General features: G+C 41.9%; 11 non-coding genes across 11 annotated transcripts; all 11 read right to left on the bottom strand.

Moving 5' to 3' along the window:
• Positions 1–3,053: 3,053 nt before the first annotated feature.
• On the bottom strand, positions 3,054–3,126 carry trnam-cau (transfer RNA methionine (anticodon CAU)). Its single transcript has one exon. It is a non-coding gene; the product is annotated as a tRNA-Met (tRNA).
• A 353-nt stretch (positions 3,127–3,479) lies between these two features.
• trnag-gcc (transfer RNA glycine (anticodon GCC)) lies at positions 3,480–3,550 on the bottom strand. The gene has a single exon. It is a non-coding gene; the product is annotated as a tRNA-Gly (tRNA).
• Positions 3,551–4,598: 1,048 nt separating this feature from the next.
• Positions 4,599–4,671, bottom strand: trnam-cau (transfer RNA methionine (anticodon CAU)). Its single transcript has one exon. It is a non-coding gene; the product is annotated as a tRNA-Met (tRNA).
• A 417-nt stretch (positions 4,672–5,088) lies between these two features.
• trnag-gcc (transfer RNA glycine (anticodon GCC)) lies at positions 5,089–5,159 on the bottom strand. Its single transcript has one exon. It is a non-coding gene; the product is annotated as a tRNA-Gly (tRNA).
• A 3,646-nt stretch (positions 5,160–8,805) lies between these two features.
• trnam-cau (transfer RNA methionine (anticodon CAU)) lies at positions 8,806–8,878 on the bottom strand. Its single transcript has one exon. It is a non-coding gene; the product is annotated as a tRNA-Met (tRNA).
• A 794-nt stretch (positions 8,879–9,672) lies between these two features.
• On the bottom strand, positions 9,673–9,745 carry trnam-cau (transfer RNA methionine (anticodon CAU)). Its single transcript has one exon. It is a non-coding gene; the product is annotated as a tRNA-Met (tRNA).
• A 418-nt stretch (positions 9,746–10,163) lies between these two features.
• On the bottom strand, positions 10,164–10,234 carry trnag-gcc (transfer RNA glycine (anticodon GCC)). Its single transcript has one exon. It is a non-coding gene; the product is annotated as a tRNA-Gly (tRNA).
• A 765-nt stretch (positions 10,235–10,999) lies between these two features.
• Positions 11,000–11,072, bottom strand: trnam-cau (transfer RNA methionine (anticodon CAU)). The gene has a single exon. It is a non-coding gene; the product is annotated as a tRNA-Met (tRNA).
• Positions 11,073–11,490: 418 nt separating this feature from the next.
• On the bottom strand, positions 11,491–11,561 carry trnag-gcc (transfer RNA glycine (anticodon GCC)). Its single transcript has one exon. It is a non-coding gene; the product is annotated as a tRNA-Gly (tRNA).
• Positions 11,562–12,079: 518 nt separating this feature from the next.
• Positions 12,080–12,152, bottom strand: trnam-cau (transfer RNA methionine (anticodon CAU)). Its single transcript has one exon. It is a non-coding gene; the product is annotated as a tRNA-Met (tRNA).
• A 404-nt stretch (positions 12,153–12,556) lies between these two features.
• trnag-gcc (transfer RNA glycine (anticodon GCC)) lies at positions 12,557–12,627 on the bottom strand. The gene has a single exon. It is a non-coding gene; the product is annotated as a tRNA-Gly (tRNA).
• Between the last annotated feature and the right edge of the window lie 3,608 nt (positions 12,628–16,235).

Below are 16,235 nucleotides of genomic sequence, written 5' to 3'. Positions count from 1 at the left end.
GCTCTATACAAATCCCCCCTATACAGATTTTATACATCAACAACCACACACATTTTGATCCACCTATCTGTTTCTGGCAACAGATTCTCATTGTAAACATATAACAGCAGGTATGATTGATGTGCTGCTGGAGTGACAGGGAAGAAAAGTCAAAGAGTTGAAACATGCCTGTCAGAGCACTTCCAACATGTCAGCATTACGGCTATTCATGAATACATCACATACACCTGTAGGGGAGGGCGAGCTATGGGAAAGTTCCACTCTGAGTTGTGATTCCAAAGGTTGCGTAATGTTGAAACTGCAAGTAAACAGAGAGACGTAAGCTTACTTTCTGTAAACATTTAACCAAGACTGTTCCTAACAGCCTCAGCTTCTCCTGATAAGGAGTTTAAATGTATAAAATGCTCATAATCACATAACATTTTACTCTTGATCAATGGTGACTTAATTCTACATGGAGAAAATAACCTACATAATATTACAGCAAGAATATAACAATCAACACAAAATGCATTTATATTACAATAAGAAAACAATTTCTATATATGAAGAAATGTCACCATAAATCCAGGCTCCTGAAGATTTTATAGATTTTCTGCATTTATTCTGTTTTTTGAAGATCATTTCATCATTGTTTATATAAACAGGGTGTGGACAAAACACCCAGAACACCTGACAGTATAATCTAATGTAATGCAACAAATGATCCCTTAAAGAAGATGATATACAGAAGTGTCAGACTTGTGTCAGGTGTTGACTTAAGTTCGATTGAATTTGTGAGGTTTGTGGTGGGTTGGTTGTATTAGATTATTTGATGAGGTGTTCCTTTTATTTTGTCCACAAACTAACAAACAAAATAACACACAACATTTAAGAGTTTGAGATTCATTATGAAGACCAATCACAGTGGATATGAGTATTAACAGTGGTACAAGAGCAATCACTGCAGGTCCCTGCAACACCACAAGGTACAGTGATCTCATTATAACCTCAGTAGCGACTCTGTCCCAGAATAAACCTTCGTCTTCATAACCATTTTTGCAACAGAGGAGGGAAATGTTCGTTTTGCATGTCAGTTTCAGGGTGTTCCTCAAATTTGGTTCTTGAGTGCTGAAGTTCAACATGCTGAAATTGTATACTGTAGATTTAAAAAATATATACATTCTGCAGTTTGCATGTAATACAAGACAAAATGAAATGAAATAAACACAACCCCTCAGGTCCGGGGTTATTTCCTGTCTGTCTCTAGCAGTGATGCCTGGTGCAGCCTGTCAGGTTCGTCGAAGTGGGTTTTGAAGGTTGTAGTGCAAACACTGTATGCTGACATTTTCCTCATGGCAAATGTCTGGAGCCAGAAATTGTCTGGAACCTGACAATTGTATAAATACAGAATTAAAAATAATGCAAACCTAGCCTTTATACCTGCAATAACTGATTATTTTGTATAAGTTATAAACACAACATTGACATATAATCACCTTTTAAGTTATTCAGATATGGTGAACTGAAACAAGTTGCTTATTTACACATCCAGCAGTTATGGACCAACGTTAACCTTCATTTGGAGTCACGTTTCCGACCACCTGATGAATGTTAGTCCAATATTTATTCTCCTTTCAGCTTCTTTTTAATTTCTTTCAACTCTTGATGGAAATATCTGGCTCTTCTAACTGTGCCTGTCTGCTGTTTGGTGCTGAGCAGGTGGTGCACAGTAGGTTTTTAGAGCTTTTTTGTTGCCTTGCTGCCAGCTGCAGTCAAAAATGGCGCTATGAGAGCAGTGAGAATGAACCAGAACAGTAAAGTTGTGGGCAGGGGAATTAAACAATGAGCTGAAACTTGCTACAAAGCTCAGTAAAGCTGAGGGGAGATTCTCTGTAGGTTCATATATATATATTATGAATATAATATTGATTATAGCCCCTTAAAGTAATAGAGAATATAGAGAAGAGATATTTTTCAGGAAATAATAACATTCAAAATAATCTTTCTTAGGTGTAGTGTTGCATTGTTTTTCAGATTCACTTGGGCTTTCTGTCCTCTGTGGCCACTGAAAACCTCTCTGGCCACAGTTATGAAGGGCAGAGTCAGGGTGAGTTTCCATATCCAATGGCTACTCATTTGTACACCTGCCCTGGTTTTGTGTATGTGGATGTCTGTAACACAGGAGAAATTTCTATGAATGTTTGCCCTTCACAGAAAACAGTGCAGACATTCTCCCCCGGGATGAAATGTATTACTGTAGACACATCTGATCGTCTGGTTCATGTCTTAATTGTGACATTATTTATTTATATATTACATTATCACATTTACAAGTGAACATCAGCAGAAGCCTTATTATGGAAACAGAGATATGACATTTAAGACCCACATTCATGATGTGATTTGACAAAGAGGAGAAACACTGACAGACTCCACCTAAAATCCATTTAGGATATCAAAGTCTCACCGCCTATAGGCATAAAAGATCGCTCTGAAGAGTGCGTTTCCTTTTTTTTTTAACCAAAACTGGCAGCTGTGTTCAGTTTGGTTTTATGTTTCTTACTATGGATTACATTGGTCACCACATTTCATACTGAAATTAAGTCTCAAAATGTCCATTAAAACCTCTCAAACTACTCATGCATTTGTATGATCAGTAAGTTGCAAACACTGATAGTTTTGTATGGCAGATCATTTCAGGCAAAACTGTACATCTATTACATGCCCAGTGTGGCACGTTGCCTGCTGCACCAACTATATAAATAAAATAGATCGTCCTTCATGTTTCTATGCTTTTGCCCTTTGTTTGTTTCAGCGTTTCTCTGTATATGTGGCACCTTTAGCTTGTAAAAGCAGGTCAACTTTGAGAGCTCCAGAGAAAAGCAACTTGTCCTGGTACAAGTAGACCTTGTACATTTTAAGTCTTTGGAGCCAAAATAAAATCATGAAAAGCCATTATAGAGCCCCCTGAAACTAGCAAGTAAATCTGACTGTGTGTTCTGAGGCTTCCAGGATGGGAAAATCCTGCCAGTACTTTGTTTACTTGACTGTACAGGATTCAACAAAATACATGCCCCGTGTGAGGCTCGAACTCACGACCTTCAGATTATGAGACTGACGCGCTGCCTACTGCGCCAACGAGGCCCACAACCCAGTAGAAATAGTGGCCTTGACTTGAAATGGTGAGTGAAAACTGTTGTGTTCAAGCTTCATCAACACCAGCATCTTCTGACTTGTGTCTCCTGGTAGACTGTGCATTATTGCTAGCAAAACTGTGCATCGATTCATGATCAATTTTCTGTGTGGAAAAAAAGTAGGCCTACACAAGTTTTCAACATGTGTTTCATTTAGGGATATGCTGAACAAGCTATTTTGGCCCCTTTACCTGCCGATACTGAGTCCAATCTGATACTTAACATATATGCTATTTAACTCCTTAAACTGCCATAACACCATTGGCTAGAAGGAAGACATATCACTGTGTTGGAGAAGAATGCTGCATTGGCCGGGAATCGAACCCGGGCCTCCCGCGTGGCAGGCGAGAATTCTACCACTGAACCACCAATGCTCACAAAGACTATTTTTTCTGCCTTAAAAAACAAAACAAAAAACGTTGTAGTTTCTTCCACAAATCCAGAAATTTGCTTTCAAAACACCTTTAACAGTGTCCTTCCGCTTATCAGAAATCTCAACTTCATAATGATCTACTATCTTTGACAGCTGCTCTTTTGTACACCTGTCCAAAATCCTTAACACATCCTTACACCAAGCAACCCAGAGAATAGCCCTCAATTAACTCAAATAACAATCAAGTGCCAACAAGGTGCATACAGGGTCCAACATGCCCACAAAAAAACAGCACAAATCCCCTCTACCTAATCCCAATCTAACTAACATAACTCACCCCTAGTAGTGCAGTGACAGTGGCTGGTACTTACGCAGTGAATACTGACAGAACAAAAAGGGTGACCAATTATTGGCAACCTACACGAGCCTATGCCCGTGTTCCCGAGCAGTTCCTCCAACTACATTTACCGCAACACTACCAGGAGAAAACCCCGCCCCCCCGAAGAACCCAAAGGGGAACTGCCGCTTTACCGACCAGGGAATTGTGCTCCCACACAAATACTTGAGCACCACATTAACTCATTCACCACCTTCTACGAGGCCATTCATAAGCCAATTCAATGACCTACCGCTTGCGTAACGGACTGGACGACAATTTAACTGACTAAATGTTACTCCTAAAATTGACGTGGCACGATCAGCTAGTGAGAAGACATCACTGTCTCAAGGATTAAATAGGTATTGGCCACACTGAAAAAATAACTGCAGCCTTCTAAATATGACCCACCTTATTTTCATGATCTGGATGGAAACTGATGTGATGAGGAAGCTCGAGGGAAGACATATCACTGTGTTGGAGAAAAAGGATGTATAGTTTTCCTTCTGGTGTGGAGGGAGTTGCCAGTTTCTCACCAAGTCTGGCAGAGAACTAACAGAAACTATCAGGTAAAGACATCCATTAGTCTTTGGGCCCCAAGGATGCGAACACCCTGCCAACACAGTTGTGTACATGTCTGCAGATAATTTCAGGCAAAGCAGTAAGAAAAACATGCCCCGTGTGAGGCTCGAACTCACGACCTTCAGATTATGAGACTGACGCGCTGCCTACTGCGCCAACGAGGCTGATAATGCAGGCAAACTTGTTTAAATAAAATTTTTTTTAGCTGTGACTTTAAGGTGTTACATCATGTCCATCATGCACCAGGGACTGGACAAAATCCTTGTACTGACTCCATAAAAAGGATTAAAGTACAATATTCCTGAAAAGGAACCACCAATGCTCACATTACCACATTGAATACCACTGCGTCAACTATGGAAATTCCTCGAACCTGTCAATCTGGGGGGCACACGTTGGCTTCCACATCTTCTTCAACTGGAAGACAAACCAACACATCTTACAAAACACATGTGAGACTCAAACTCACAACCTTCAGATTAAGAGGCAAAAAATCCTGAATTAATTTTTATATAATGCACTTGAAAATGAGTTGTTGACCATTACACAATAACAGTTGGTACAATAATAAGAAAGGATGTTGCATTGGCCGGGAATCGAACCCGGGCCTCCCGCGTGGCAGGCGAGAATTCTACCACTGAACCACCAATGCTCACATGACCTTTTTGCTGACCCCCCAATTTTTTTTTTTTTTACGTACACTGAGTTTCTGCCTTTCATGGGGCATACAGGTTCAGCCTTTCCTCTCCCCTGCAGGATGTCTGGGCTCACGATTGTGGTCTTTGGAGTAGAGATGCCTTGCTCCGGCACACTTTTCTCCTGTTTTCTTTGTCTGCGTTTGCAGCGCAGCCAGCACAAGCTTGCTGTCGGTGGCCTCCAGCTCCACTGTGTCAAACAAAAGTTTTGTGGTGGATCCAGCAGGGGACAGAGCAGGAACAGCTGAAAAAGAACACATTAAAAATATGAAAACATCTACAACTCAACGTTACACTAAATCCATTTTCTAGTTGATTTCTTGCCTGGCTGAAACTTTTGTGGCGAAAACAGCCTCTTGACAGACTTTCTATGGTCTAGAGCAGGGGTCGGCAACCTTTAACACCGAAAGAGCCATTTGAACCCGGTTTCCACGGAAAAGAAAACACTGGGAGCCGCAAATACTTTTTGACATCTAAAATGAAAAAAACCCCCGCATTTATTAAAAAGAAAGAAAAAAATATTTTAAAAAAACAACAACTTCCCTTTCACGCTTCGGGGTTCACCCCAGCCATACACTTATTAGTGCTTTGACTACTCTTTTGAAGATGGGCTATCTTATCTAAAATGGAGATAACACTGTATATATTGCTTTTTCTTACCTTTACACTTTGTATAAACAACTATAGTGTGTTGCTTATGAAATCCACGAAGTGCTACAGAGAAAATTAAATTTTATCTATGTAATGAACACATTTTGAATTCTTGAAAAAATAATAACAATGTCTGAATGTCTCTTTCAAATAAATTAAAAAGCTGAACTTAAATCATCCATGTAGCAAACAAAAACAAAAGAATGCCGTGAGCCGTCATCCTTATATCGCCTTTGGGCTTTCAGAGCCTTGACCTGAATTTAAAAAATAAATTGGGAAAAAAAGCACTGTGTCACTAAACAATGAAAAATAAATATTTGCAAAATATCTGCATAAATATTTATTTTACCTGGTTAATGGGACTTCTGCTCCTGAACCTCTGCGCACAGCGTCTGCAAATCGGGGCTGTACGAAGTCACTTTCATCTTTACGCAGGACTGTAAGCTGTCATCTGTGAGGCGTGAGCGGTGTTTGTTTTTAATGTAGTTCATGGTGGAGAATAGCTGCTCACATACATATGTGGATCCGAAGATCGACAGGACTCCAAAGGCATATTTCTTTATGTTCATGTAGGTGTCGGGGATGGCATTCCATGTTTCAAACACAAGTTTGTCCGGTCTTGGAAGGATCTCAAAATCACTCCATTTGTGATTCTGAGCAAGAGTGGCCTTCTGACGGGCAACATCTTCAAGGTCCTCTGTCAAGCGTTTGAATTTGGACACCCACATGTCTTTGTCAGCTATGTCAGCCAGCTCCAGCTCCAGATCAGGTTGACTTACACCTGCAAATGCAGTCACATTTAGCAGGGATGGATCGATGGTCAGGGGAGTGACGGGGAAGGACAATGTGATTTTTTCCTCTCTGAACTCACGGAATCGTTTCCCAAACGATGCTTGCATTGTGGTGATTGCAGACTGTAAATACTCTGAATTGATCACCTTGTGAGCTTGTTTGAACTCCCTTAAAGAGGGGAAGTGAGACAGTGTGCCTCTCTGTAAATCTCTGGCTAAAACTGTCAGTTTGCGCTCAAACGCTAACACCTCCTCCAGCATGTGTAGCGCTGTGCCTCCTCTCCCCTGAAGAGTTGTGTTCAGCGTGTTCAGGTTCGCTGTCATGTCCACCATGAAGTGCAGCTTTTCCAGCCACTCTGGTTGTTCCAGCTCAGGAAAGGTGAGCCCTTTGCTGCTCATGAAAGTTTTCACCTCTCCCAGACATGCAGCAAAACGTTTCAGCACCTCTCCTCTGGACAGCCACCGGACTCTGTTGTGCAGCAGGAGATCAGAGTATGTGCTCTCCACCTCATCCAGTAACGAACGGAACTGGCGGTGATTTAAACCTTTTGCCATTATTTTATTGACAATCTGAATAACAACATTCATGACCTCTGTGCATTCTGGAGGAAAAGTTTTCGCGCACAATGCCTCTTGGTGCAGGATGCAGTGAAAAGTCAGCAGCTTTCTATCCAGTGACTTCTGCAGCAAGGCCACAAAGCCCCTGTGCGCTCCAGTCATACTCGGTGCCCCATCGGTAGCCACTGACACTAGGTGGGTTGTTTTTATTTCTTTGGCTCGTAAACAATCAAGCACAGCCTCACAGATGTCCTCCCCCCGTGTCTGGCATTTTAGTGGTATCAGCTCAACCATTTCTTCCTGTGGTCCAGCAGAGTTCACATATCGGCAGAACAGCGCTATTTGTTCAATGTCACTTTTGTCTTTGGACTCATCACAGGCGATTGAGTACGCTGCAGCTGAATTGATGTCTTTAATTTGCTGTTTTGTGATATTTTCTGCCATTTTTATGGTTCTGTCTTTGACAGTCTTCGCAGAGAGAGGCATCTCTCTGATTTTCTGCACAATTTCATGCTTGTTTTTAAAGTCCGCGAATAGGTGTTCTGAAATCTTAAGGAATGATTTTTTCATATAATCTCCATCTGTGAACGGTTTCCCATGCCTGACTATTTCCTGAGCGGCCACAAAACTTGCATATGCAGTTGAATTTGCAGACTTCACCCACTTCTTGAATTGAATATTCGTCAGATCAGCCTTCCGCATCAGTTCCGAAACAGCTTTTTTTCTCTCTTCTCCCTCTGGATATTTTTCAGCAAAGGCTCTGTGTGTATTGTTGAAATGTCTTGCGACATTTGACCGTTTATTGTTAGCCAGTTTTTCTCCACAAATTAGGCATACTGGTAGGCCACTCTCGTCAGAGGTAAATGCAAATGAATCAGCCCAGGCATCATTGAATGTTCTATTTTCTTCAGATATTTTTCTTTTCTTACATTTCTCCGTACTTGGCCCTGCTGGGGTTGAAAGTCGCGACAAATGGACGGCGTTTTGGCGGGTATACCAGCTTCCGCGAGTATGACGTTTATTTTGAGGGACGAAAAACAATAAAATATATTTATTTTATTAATATTTTAATATTTCAAGATCACAATAATCTTCCAATTTAGAACTAAAATAATAAAAGAGAACTAACACAAATAAAATACACTTCAATTAAATACTTAGTTTTTTTTTAGTAATTTATTTTCCCAAGCCACTCGGACCCGCAGTATAAGGATGAAAGAGCCGCATGCGGCTCCGGAGCCGTGGGTTGCCGACCCCTGGTCTAGAGAGAAGACATATCACTGTGTTGGATGAAAATACCCTGCCAACACAGTTGTGCCAGAATAACAAAAAATATGCCCTGTATGAGTCCCAAAAAAGAATGTTGGGGGTTTGATTACACGATGGGGCGCGCACATTACTTTTCCCCTCCCCAATCATATCAATTCATTTTCCTTCTGGTGTGGAGGGAGTTGCCAGTTTCTCAACAAGTCCAGCAGAGAACTAACAGCAACTATCAGGTAAAGACATCCATTAGTCTTTGGGCCCCAAGGATGCAGACACCCTGCCAACACAGTTGTGTACCTGTCTGCAGATAATTCCAGGCAAAGCAGTATGAACAACATGCCCTGTGTGAGGCTCGAACTCACGACCTTCAGATTATGAGACTGACGCGCTGCGAACTGCGCCAACGAGGCTGAAAATGCAGGTAAACTTGTTAAAAAAAAGATTTTTTTTTAGCTGTAACCTTAAGGTGTTATATCATGTCCATCATGCACCAGAGACTGAACAAATTCCACTGTCTCCAAATACACATCAGCACCATTACAGTCTAGTGTTGGAGGGAATGTATTACTTCCCTGAGCATTTCCATTTCTTAGTCGCTTAGGGGGGTATCTGTTTCCTTACAGCAAATTACAAAATTGCAAAAAAAATGAGTGATGTTCATCAGGCTCTTTGTGTTCTCGTTTACGTTCGCAAAACAAACTTAGTTGTGATTTGAGAGTTTATTGTGTCACCTTTATGTCAATGTCGATGTACTTATGATGAATTACATGCTAAAGTAACCATAGGCTATTAACAGTTCATGTGGGTTGATTTACATGCAAGCATAATGTTTTTGTTTACAGGGTGTGCAGAAACTGGTATTGGATCATTAATTTGCCTGTTACTTCTCATTCCTTTCTCACATTCCAAAACACATCATTAGCATTTGCGTGGCCAATTTTGTTTGCACGTAATGTATTGTTGTGTCAGCAAATATGAGAAACCTGCGCCTAACTGAGCTTGTTATTTCGTATTTCGTAACTTGTATAATTTTCCTTCTGGTGTGGAGGGAGTTGCCAGTTTCTCACCAAGTCTAGCAGAGAACTAACAGAAACTATCAGGTAAAGACAACCATTAGTCTTTGGGCCCCAAGGATGCGAACACCCTGCCAACACAGTTGTGAACCTGTCTGCAGATAATTTCAGGCAAAGCAGTAAGAAAAACATGCCCCGTGTGAGGCTCGAACTCACGACCTTCAGATTATGAGACTGACGCGCTGCCTACTGCGCCAACGAGGCTGAAAATGCAGATAAACTTGGTAAAAAAAAAAATTTTTTCAACTGTAACTTTAAGGCGTTACATCATGTCCATCATGCACCAGAGACTGGACAAAATCCTTCTACTAACTCAATAAAAAGGATTAAAGTACAATATTCCTGAAAAGGAACCACCAATGCTCACATTACCACATTGAATACCACTGCGTCAACTATGGAAATTCCTCGAGCCTGTCAATCTGGGGGGCACAAGTTGGCTTCCACATCTTCTTCAACTGGAAGACAAACCAACACATCTTACAAAACACATGTGAGACTCAAAATCACAACCTTCAGATTAAGAGGCATAAAATCCTGAATTTATTTTTATATAATGCACTTGAAAATGAGTCGTTGACCATTATACAAAAACATCTGGTACAATAATAAAAAAGGATGTTGCATTGGCCGGGAATCGAACCCGGGCCTCCCGCGTGGCAGGCGAGAATTCTACCACTGAACCACCAATGCTCACATGAACTTCTTTTTTACCTCCCAATTTCTTTTTTTTTTTTTTAACATACACTGAGTTTCTGCCTTACATGGGGCATACAGGTTCAGCCTTTCCTCTCACCTGCAGGATGTCTGGGCTCACGATGGTGGTCTTTGGAATAGAGATGCCTTGCTCCGGCACACTTTTCTCCTGTTTTCTTTGGCTGCGTTTGCAGTGCAGCCAGCACAAGCTTGCTGTCGGTGGCCTCCAGCTCCACTGTGTCCAACAAAAGTTTTGTGGTGGATCCAGCAGGGGACAGAGCAGGAACAGCTGAAAAAGAACACATTAAAAATATGAAAACGTCTACAACTCAATGTTACACAAAATCCATTTTCTAGTTGCATTCTTGCCTGGCTGAAACTTTTGTGGCGAAAACAGCCTCTTGACAGACTTTCTATGGTCTAGAGAGAAGACATATCACTGTGTTGGGTGAAAATACCCTGCCAACACAGTTGTGCCAGACTAACAAAACATGTGCCCTGTGTGATTCCGAAAAAAGGATGTTGGGGGTTTGATTACCCGATGGGGCGCGCACATTACTTTTCCCCTCCCCAATCATATCAATTCATTTTCCTTCTGGTGTGGAGGGAGTTGCCAGTTTCACACCAAGTCTAGCAGAGAACTAACAGAAACTATCAGGTAAAGACATCCATTAGTCTTTGGGCTCCAAGGATGCGAACACCCTGCCAACACAGTTGTGAACCTGTCTGCAGATAATTTCAGGCAAAGCAGTAAGAAAAACATGCCCCGTGTGAGGCTCGAACTCACGACCTTCAGATTATGAGACTGACGCGCTGCCTACTGCGCCAACGAGGCTGAAAAGGCAGGCAAACTTGTTATAAAACATTTTTTTTTTAGCTGTGACTTTAAGGTGTTACATCATGTCCATCATGCACCAGGGACTGGACAAAATCCTTGTACTGACTCCATAAAAAGGATTAAAGTACAATATTCCTGAAAAGGAACCACCAATGCTCACATTACCACATTGAATACCACTGCGTCAACTATGGAAATTCCTCAAACCTGTCAATCTGGGGGGCACACGTTGGCTTCCACATCTTCTTCAACTGGAAGACAAACCAACACATCTTACAAAACACATGTGAGACTCAAACTCACAACCTTCAGATTAAGAGGCAAAAAATCCTGAATTAATTTTTATATAATGCACTTGAAAATGAGTTGTTGACCATTACACAATAACAGTTGGTACAATAATAAGAAAGGATGTTGCATTGGCCGGGAATCGAACCCGGGCCTCCCGCGTGGCAGGCGAGAATTCTACCACTGAACCACCAATGCTCACATGACCTCTTTTCTTACCTCCCAATTTTTTTTTTCTTTTACATACACTGAGTTTCTGCCTTGCATGGGGCATACAGGATCTGTCTTTCCTCTCACCTGCAGGATGTCTGGGCTCACGATGGTGGTCTTTGGAGTAGTAATGCCTTGCTCCGGCACACTTTTCTCCTGTTTTCTTTGGCTGCGTTTGCAGTGCAACCAGCACAAGCTTGCTGTCAGTGGCCTCCAGCTCCACTGTGTCCAACAAAAATTCTGTGGTGGATCCAGCAGGGGACAGAGCAGGAACAGCTGAAAAAGAGCACATTAAAAATATGAAAACATCTACAACTCAACGTTACACAAAATCCATTTTCAAGTTGCATTCTTGCCTGGCTGAAACTTTTGTGGCGAAAACAGCCTCTTGACAGACTTTCTATGGTCTAGAGAGAAGACATATCACTGTGTTGGATGAAAATACCCTGCCAACACAGTTGTGTACCTGTCTGCAGATAATTCCAGGCAAAGCAGGAAGAAAAACATGCCCCGTGTGAGGCTCGAACTCACGACCTTCAGATTATGAGACTGACGCGCTGCCTACTGCGCCAACGAGGCTGAAAATGCAGGTAAACTTGGTAAAAAAAAAATCTTTTCAACTGTAACCTTAAGGCGTTACATCATTTCCATCCTGCACCAGGGACTGGACAAAATCCTTCTAGTAACTCAATAAAAAGGATTTAAGTACAATATTACTAAAAAGGAACCACCAATACTCACATTATCACATTGAATACCACTGCGTCAACTATGGAAATTCCTCAAACCTGTCAATCTGGGAGGCACACGTTGGCTTCCACATCGTCTTCAACTGGAAGACAAACCAACACATCTTACAAAACACATGTGAGACTCAAAATCACAACCTTCAGATTAAGAGGCATAAAATCCTGAATTTATTTTTATATAATGCACTTGAAAATGACAAGTTGACCATTATACAAAAATGAAAAAAAGGATGTTGCATTGGCCGGAAATCGAACCCGGGCCTCCCGCGTGGCAGGCGAGAATTCTACCACTGAACCACCAATGCTCACATGACCTTTTTGCTGACCCCCAATTTTTTTTTTTTTTTACGTACACTGAGTTTCTGCCTTACATGGGGCATACAAGGTCTGTCTTTCCTCTCACCTGCAGGATGTCTGGGCTCACGATGGTGGTCTTTGGAATAGAGATGCCTTGCTCCGGCACACTTTTCTCCTGTTTTCTTTGGCTGCGTTTGCAGTGCAGCCAGCACAAGCTTGCTGTCGGTGGCCTCCAGCTCCACTGTGTCAAACAAAAATTCTGTGGTGGATCCAGCAGGGGACAGAGCAGGAACAGCTGAAAAAGAACACATTAAAAATATGAAAACATCGACAACTCAATGTTACACTAAATCCATTTTCTAGTTGATTTCTTGCCTGGCTGAAACTTTTGTGGCGAAAACAGCCTCTTCACAGACTTTCTATGGTCTAGACCAGGGGTCGGCAACCCGCGGCTCTTCAGCCTCCTTGTAGCGGCTCCCTCTGGCCTTGACAAAAAAACATGAAAATGAATAACGTTTTTTTCTTAATTTAATTTTTATTTATTTTATTTCTGTTTATGTTGTACAGTTATTTGGGAGTTCGAGGTGATACTTTAACATTGAATTAAAAAAAAGTTTTAATAATTTGTCAACTAAAATATGCGTCACACTCACGTCTACAGCCCTCGCCTTTACCTGCAGGCGGCTTCTTCAGTGTCCGCCCCTCGCCCTCGGTAAGCTAACCATGAGTAAATCCAAAAAAAGAAAAGTCGCAGAAGAAAATAGAGAGTTTAATTCTGCGTGGACAGATTCATTTGCCTTCACCACCAACGATGCTGGTTTACCCGTGTGTTTGATATGTGGCGAGAAATTAGCAAACAACAAAAAATGTAGCGTTGAAAGACATTTTCAGAACAAGCACTCAGCATTTGCTGAGAAGTACCAAACTGAAGATGAGCGAAAGAGAGCGATTTTGGAACTGCTACGGAAAGTTGAGCAGAGCAAACATACTTTGAAGAAGTGGATCAACTCTCCAAACTCAACTACAGCTGCTAGTTTTGTGGCAGCTCAGGAGATTGTAAGGAGGGGAAAGCCGTTCACAGACGGAGAATACATGAAAGAATCGTTCATAAAAATATCAGAGCATCTACTCTCAGACTTCAAAAATAAACAGAAAAAGTACGCATTTGGAGTCCTGTCCATCTTTGGCTCAACATACTTATGCGAGCAGGTTTTCTCGAGCATGAACTTCATAAAGTCCAAATATCGCTCCCGCCTCACCGATGACAGCCTGCAGTCCTGTGTGAAGGTCACAGTCACATCTTACAGCCCTGACATAGAGAAGATCTGCAGCGATCTTCAGAAACAGAAGTCACATTAAACAGGTGAGAACACTAGCATTTAATAGGCTTTTATTTTTCAAAGAAACATTCATTTTAGAGCCGGAGCTGATGTGGTTTTGTTTGTGTGTTCAGGTGCGTCGGTTGATTGCTGTACGTGACAGAAGAGGATGACAGCACACTGAAATCGACTTTAGTCACAAACATTCCTAATTGTATGTTTACTTTTTTTAAGCTGTGGCTATACGTTTTATTTATATTAAAGTGGGCTAGTTTCTATTTTATTAATTTTACACAAATATGGGAAGGACTCAAATAAGCCTGCATACAGTGCATCCGGAAAGTATTCACAGCGCTTCACTTTTTCCACATTTTGTTATGTTGCAGCCTTATACCAAAATGGATTAAATTCATTTTTTTCCTCAAAATTCTACACACAACACCCCATAATGACAACGTGAAAAAAGTTTTTTTGAGATTTTTGCAAATTTATTAAAAATAAAAAACCTGAGAAATCACATGTACATAAGTATTCACAGCCTTTGCTCAATACTTTGTTGATGCACCTTTGGCGGCAATTACAGCCTCAAGTCTTTTTGAATATGATGCCACAAGCTTGGCACACCTATCTTTGGGCAGTTTCACCCATTCCTCTTTGCAGCACCTCTCAAGCTCCATCAGGTTGGATGGGAAGCGTCGGTGCACAGCCATTTTCAGATCTCTCCAGAGATGTTCAATCGGATTCAAGTCTGGGCTCTGGCTGGGCCACTCAAGGACATTCACAGAGTTGTCCTGAAGCCACTCCTTTGATATCTTGGCTGTGTGCTTAGGGTCGTTGTCCTGCTGAAAGATAAACCGTCGCCCCAGTCTGAGGTCAAGAGCGCTCTGGAGCAGGTTTTCATCCAGGATGTCTCTGTACTTTGCTGCATTCATCTTTCCCTCTATCCTGACTAGTCTCCCAGTTCCTGCCGCTGAAAAACATCCCCACAGCATGATGCTGCCACCACCATGCTTCACTGTAGGGATGGTATTGGCCTGGTGATGAGCGGTGCCTGGTTTCCTCCAAACGTGACGCCTGGCATTCACACCAAAGAGTTCAATCTTTGTCTCATCAGACCAGAGAATTTTGTTTCTCATGGTCTGAGAGTCCTTCAGGTGCCTTTTGGCAAACTCCAGGCGGGCTGCTATGTGCCTTTTACTAAGGAGTGGCTTCCGTCTGGCCACTCTACCATACAGGCCTGATTGGTGGATTGCTGCAGAGATGGTTGTCCTTCTGGAAGGTTCTCCTCTCTCCACAGAGGAACTCTGGAGCTCTGACAGAGTGACCATCGGGTTCTTGGTCACCTCCCTGACTAAGGCCCTTCTCCCCCGATTACTCAGTTTAGATGGCCGGCCAGCTCTAGGAAGAGTCCTGGTGGTTCCGAACTTCTTCCACTTACGGATGATGGAGGCCACTGTGCTCATTGGGACCTTCAAAGCAGCAGAAATTTTTCTGTAACCTTCCCCAGATTTGTGCCTCGAGACAATCCTGTCTCGGAGGTCTACAGACAATTCCTTTGACTTCATGCTTGGTTTGTGCTCTGACATGCACTGTCAACTGTGGGACCCTATATAGACAGGTGTGTGCCTTTCCAAATCATGTCCAATCAACTGAATTTACCACAGGTGGACTCCAATTAAGCTGCAGAAACATCTCAAGGATGATCAGTGGAAACAGGATGCACCTGAGCTCAATTTTGAGCTTCATGGCAAAGGCTGTGAATACTTATGTACATGTGATTTCTTAGTTTTTTATTTTTAATAAATTTGCAAAAATTTCAAAAAAACTTTTTTCACATTGTCATTATGGGGTGTTGTGTGTAGAATTTTGAGGAAAAAAATTAATTTAATCCATTTTGGAATAAGGGTGTAACATAACAAAATGTGGAAAAAGTGAAGCGCCGTGAATACTTTCCGGATGCACTGTAGTTCAGTGTTTAATTCATGTCAAAGTTGGCCTCCACATGCACACTACATTTCTGTATGGGTTTTCCTTTGTTATAACAGTTAAAAATAGAAAAAGAATAAAACTTATAAAACTTTATAAGCTGTGTTATGTTTTGCGGCTCCAGACTATTTTCTTTGGTGGAAGAGAGGGCAAAATGGCTCTTTTGATCGTAAAGGTTGCAGACCCCTGGTCTAGACAGAAGACATATCACTGTGTTGGGTGAAAATACCCTGCCAACACAGTTGTGCCAGACTAACAAAACATGTGCCCTGTGTGATTCCCAAAAAAGGATGTTGGGGGTTTGATTACCC

This window comes from Enoplosus armatus, chromosome 24, assembly GCF_043641665.1.
Source record: "Enoplosus armatus isolate fEnoArm2 chromosome 24, fEnoArm2.hap1, whole genome shotgun sequence".
NCBI lineage: Eukaryota > Metazoa > Chordata > Actinopteri > Centrarchiformes > Enoplosidae > Enoplosus > Enoplosus armatus.
This window is presented reverse-complemented; position numbering and strand designations above follow the sequence as displayed.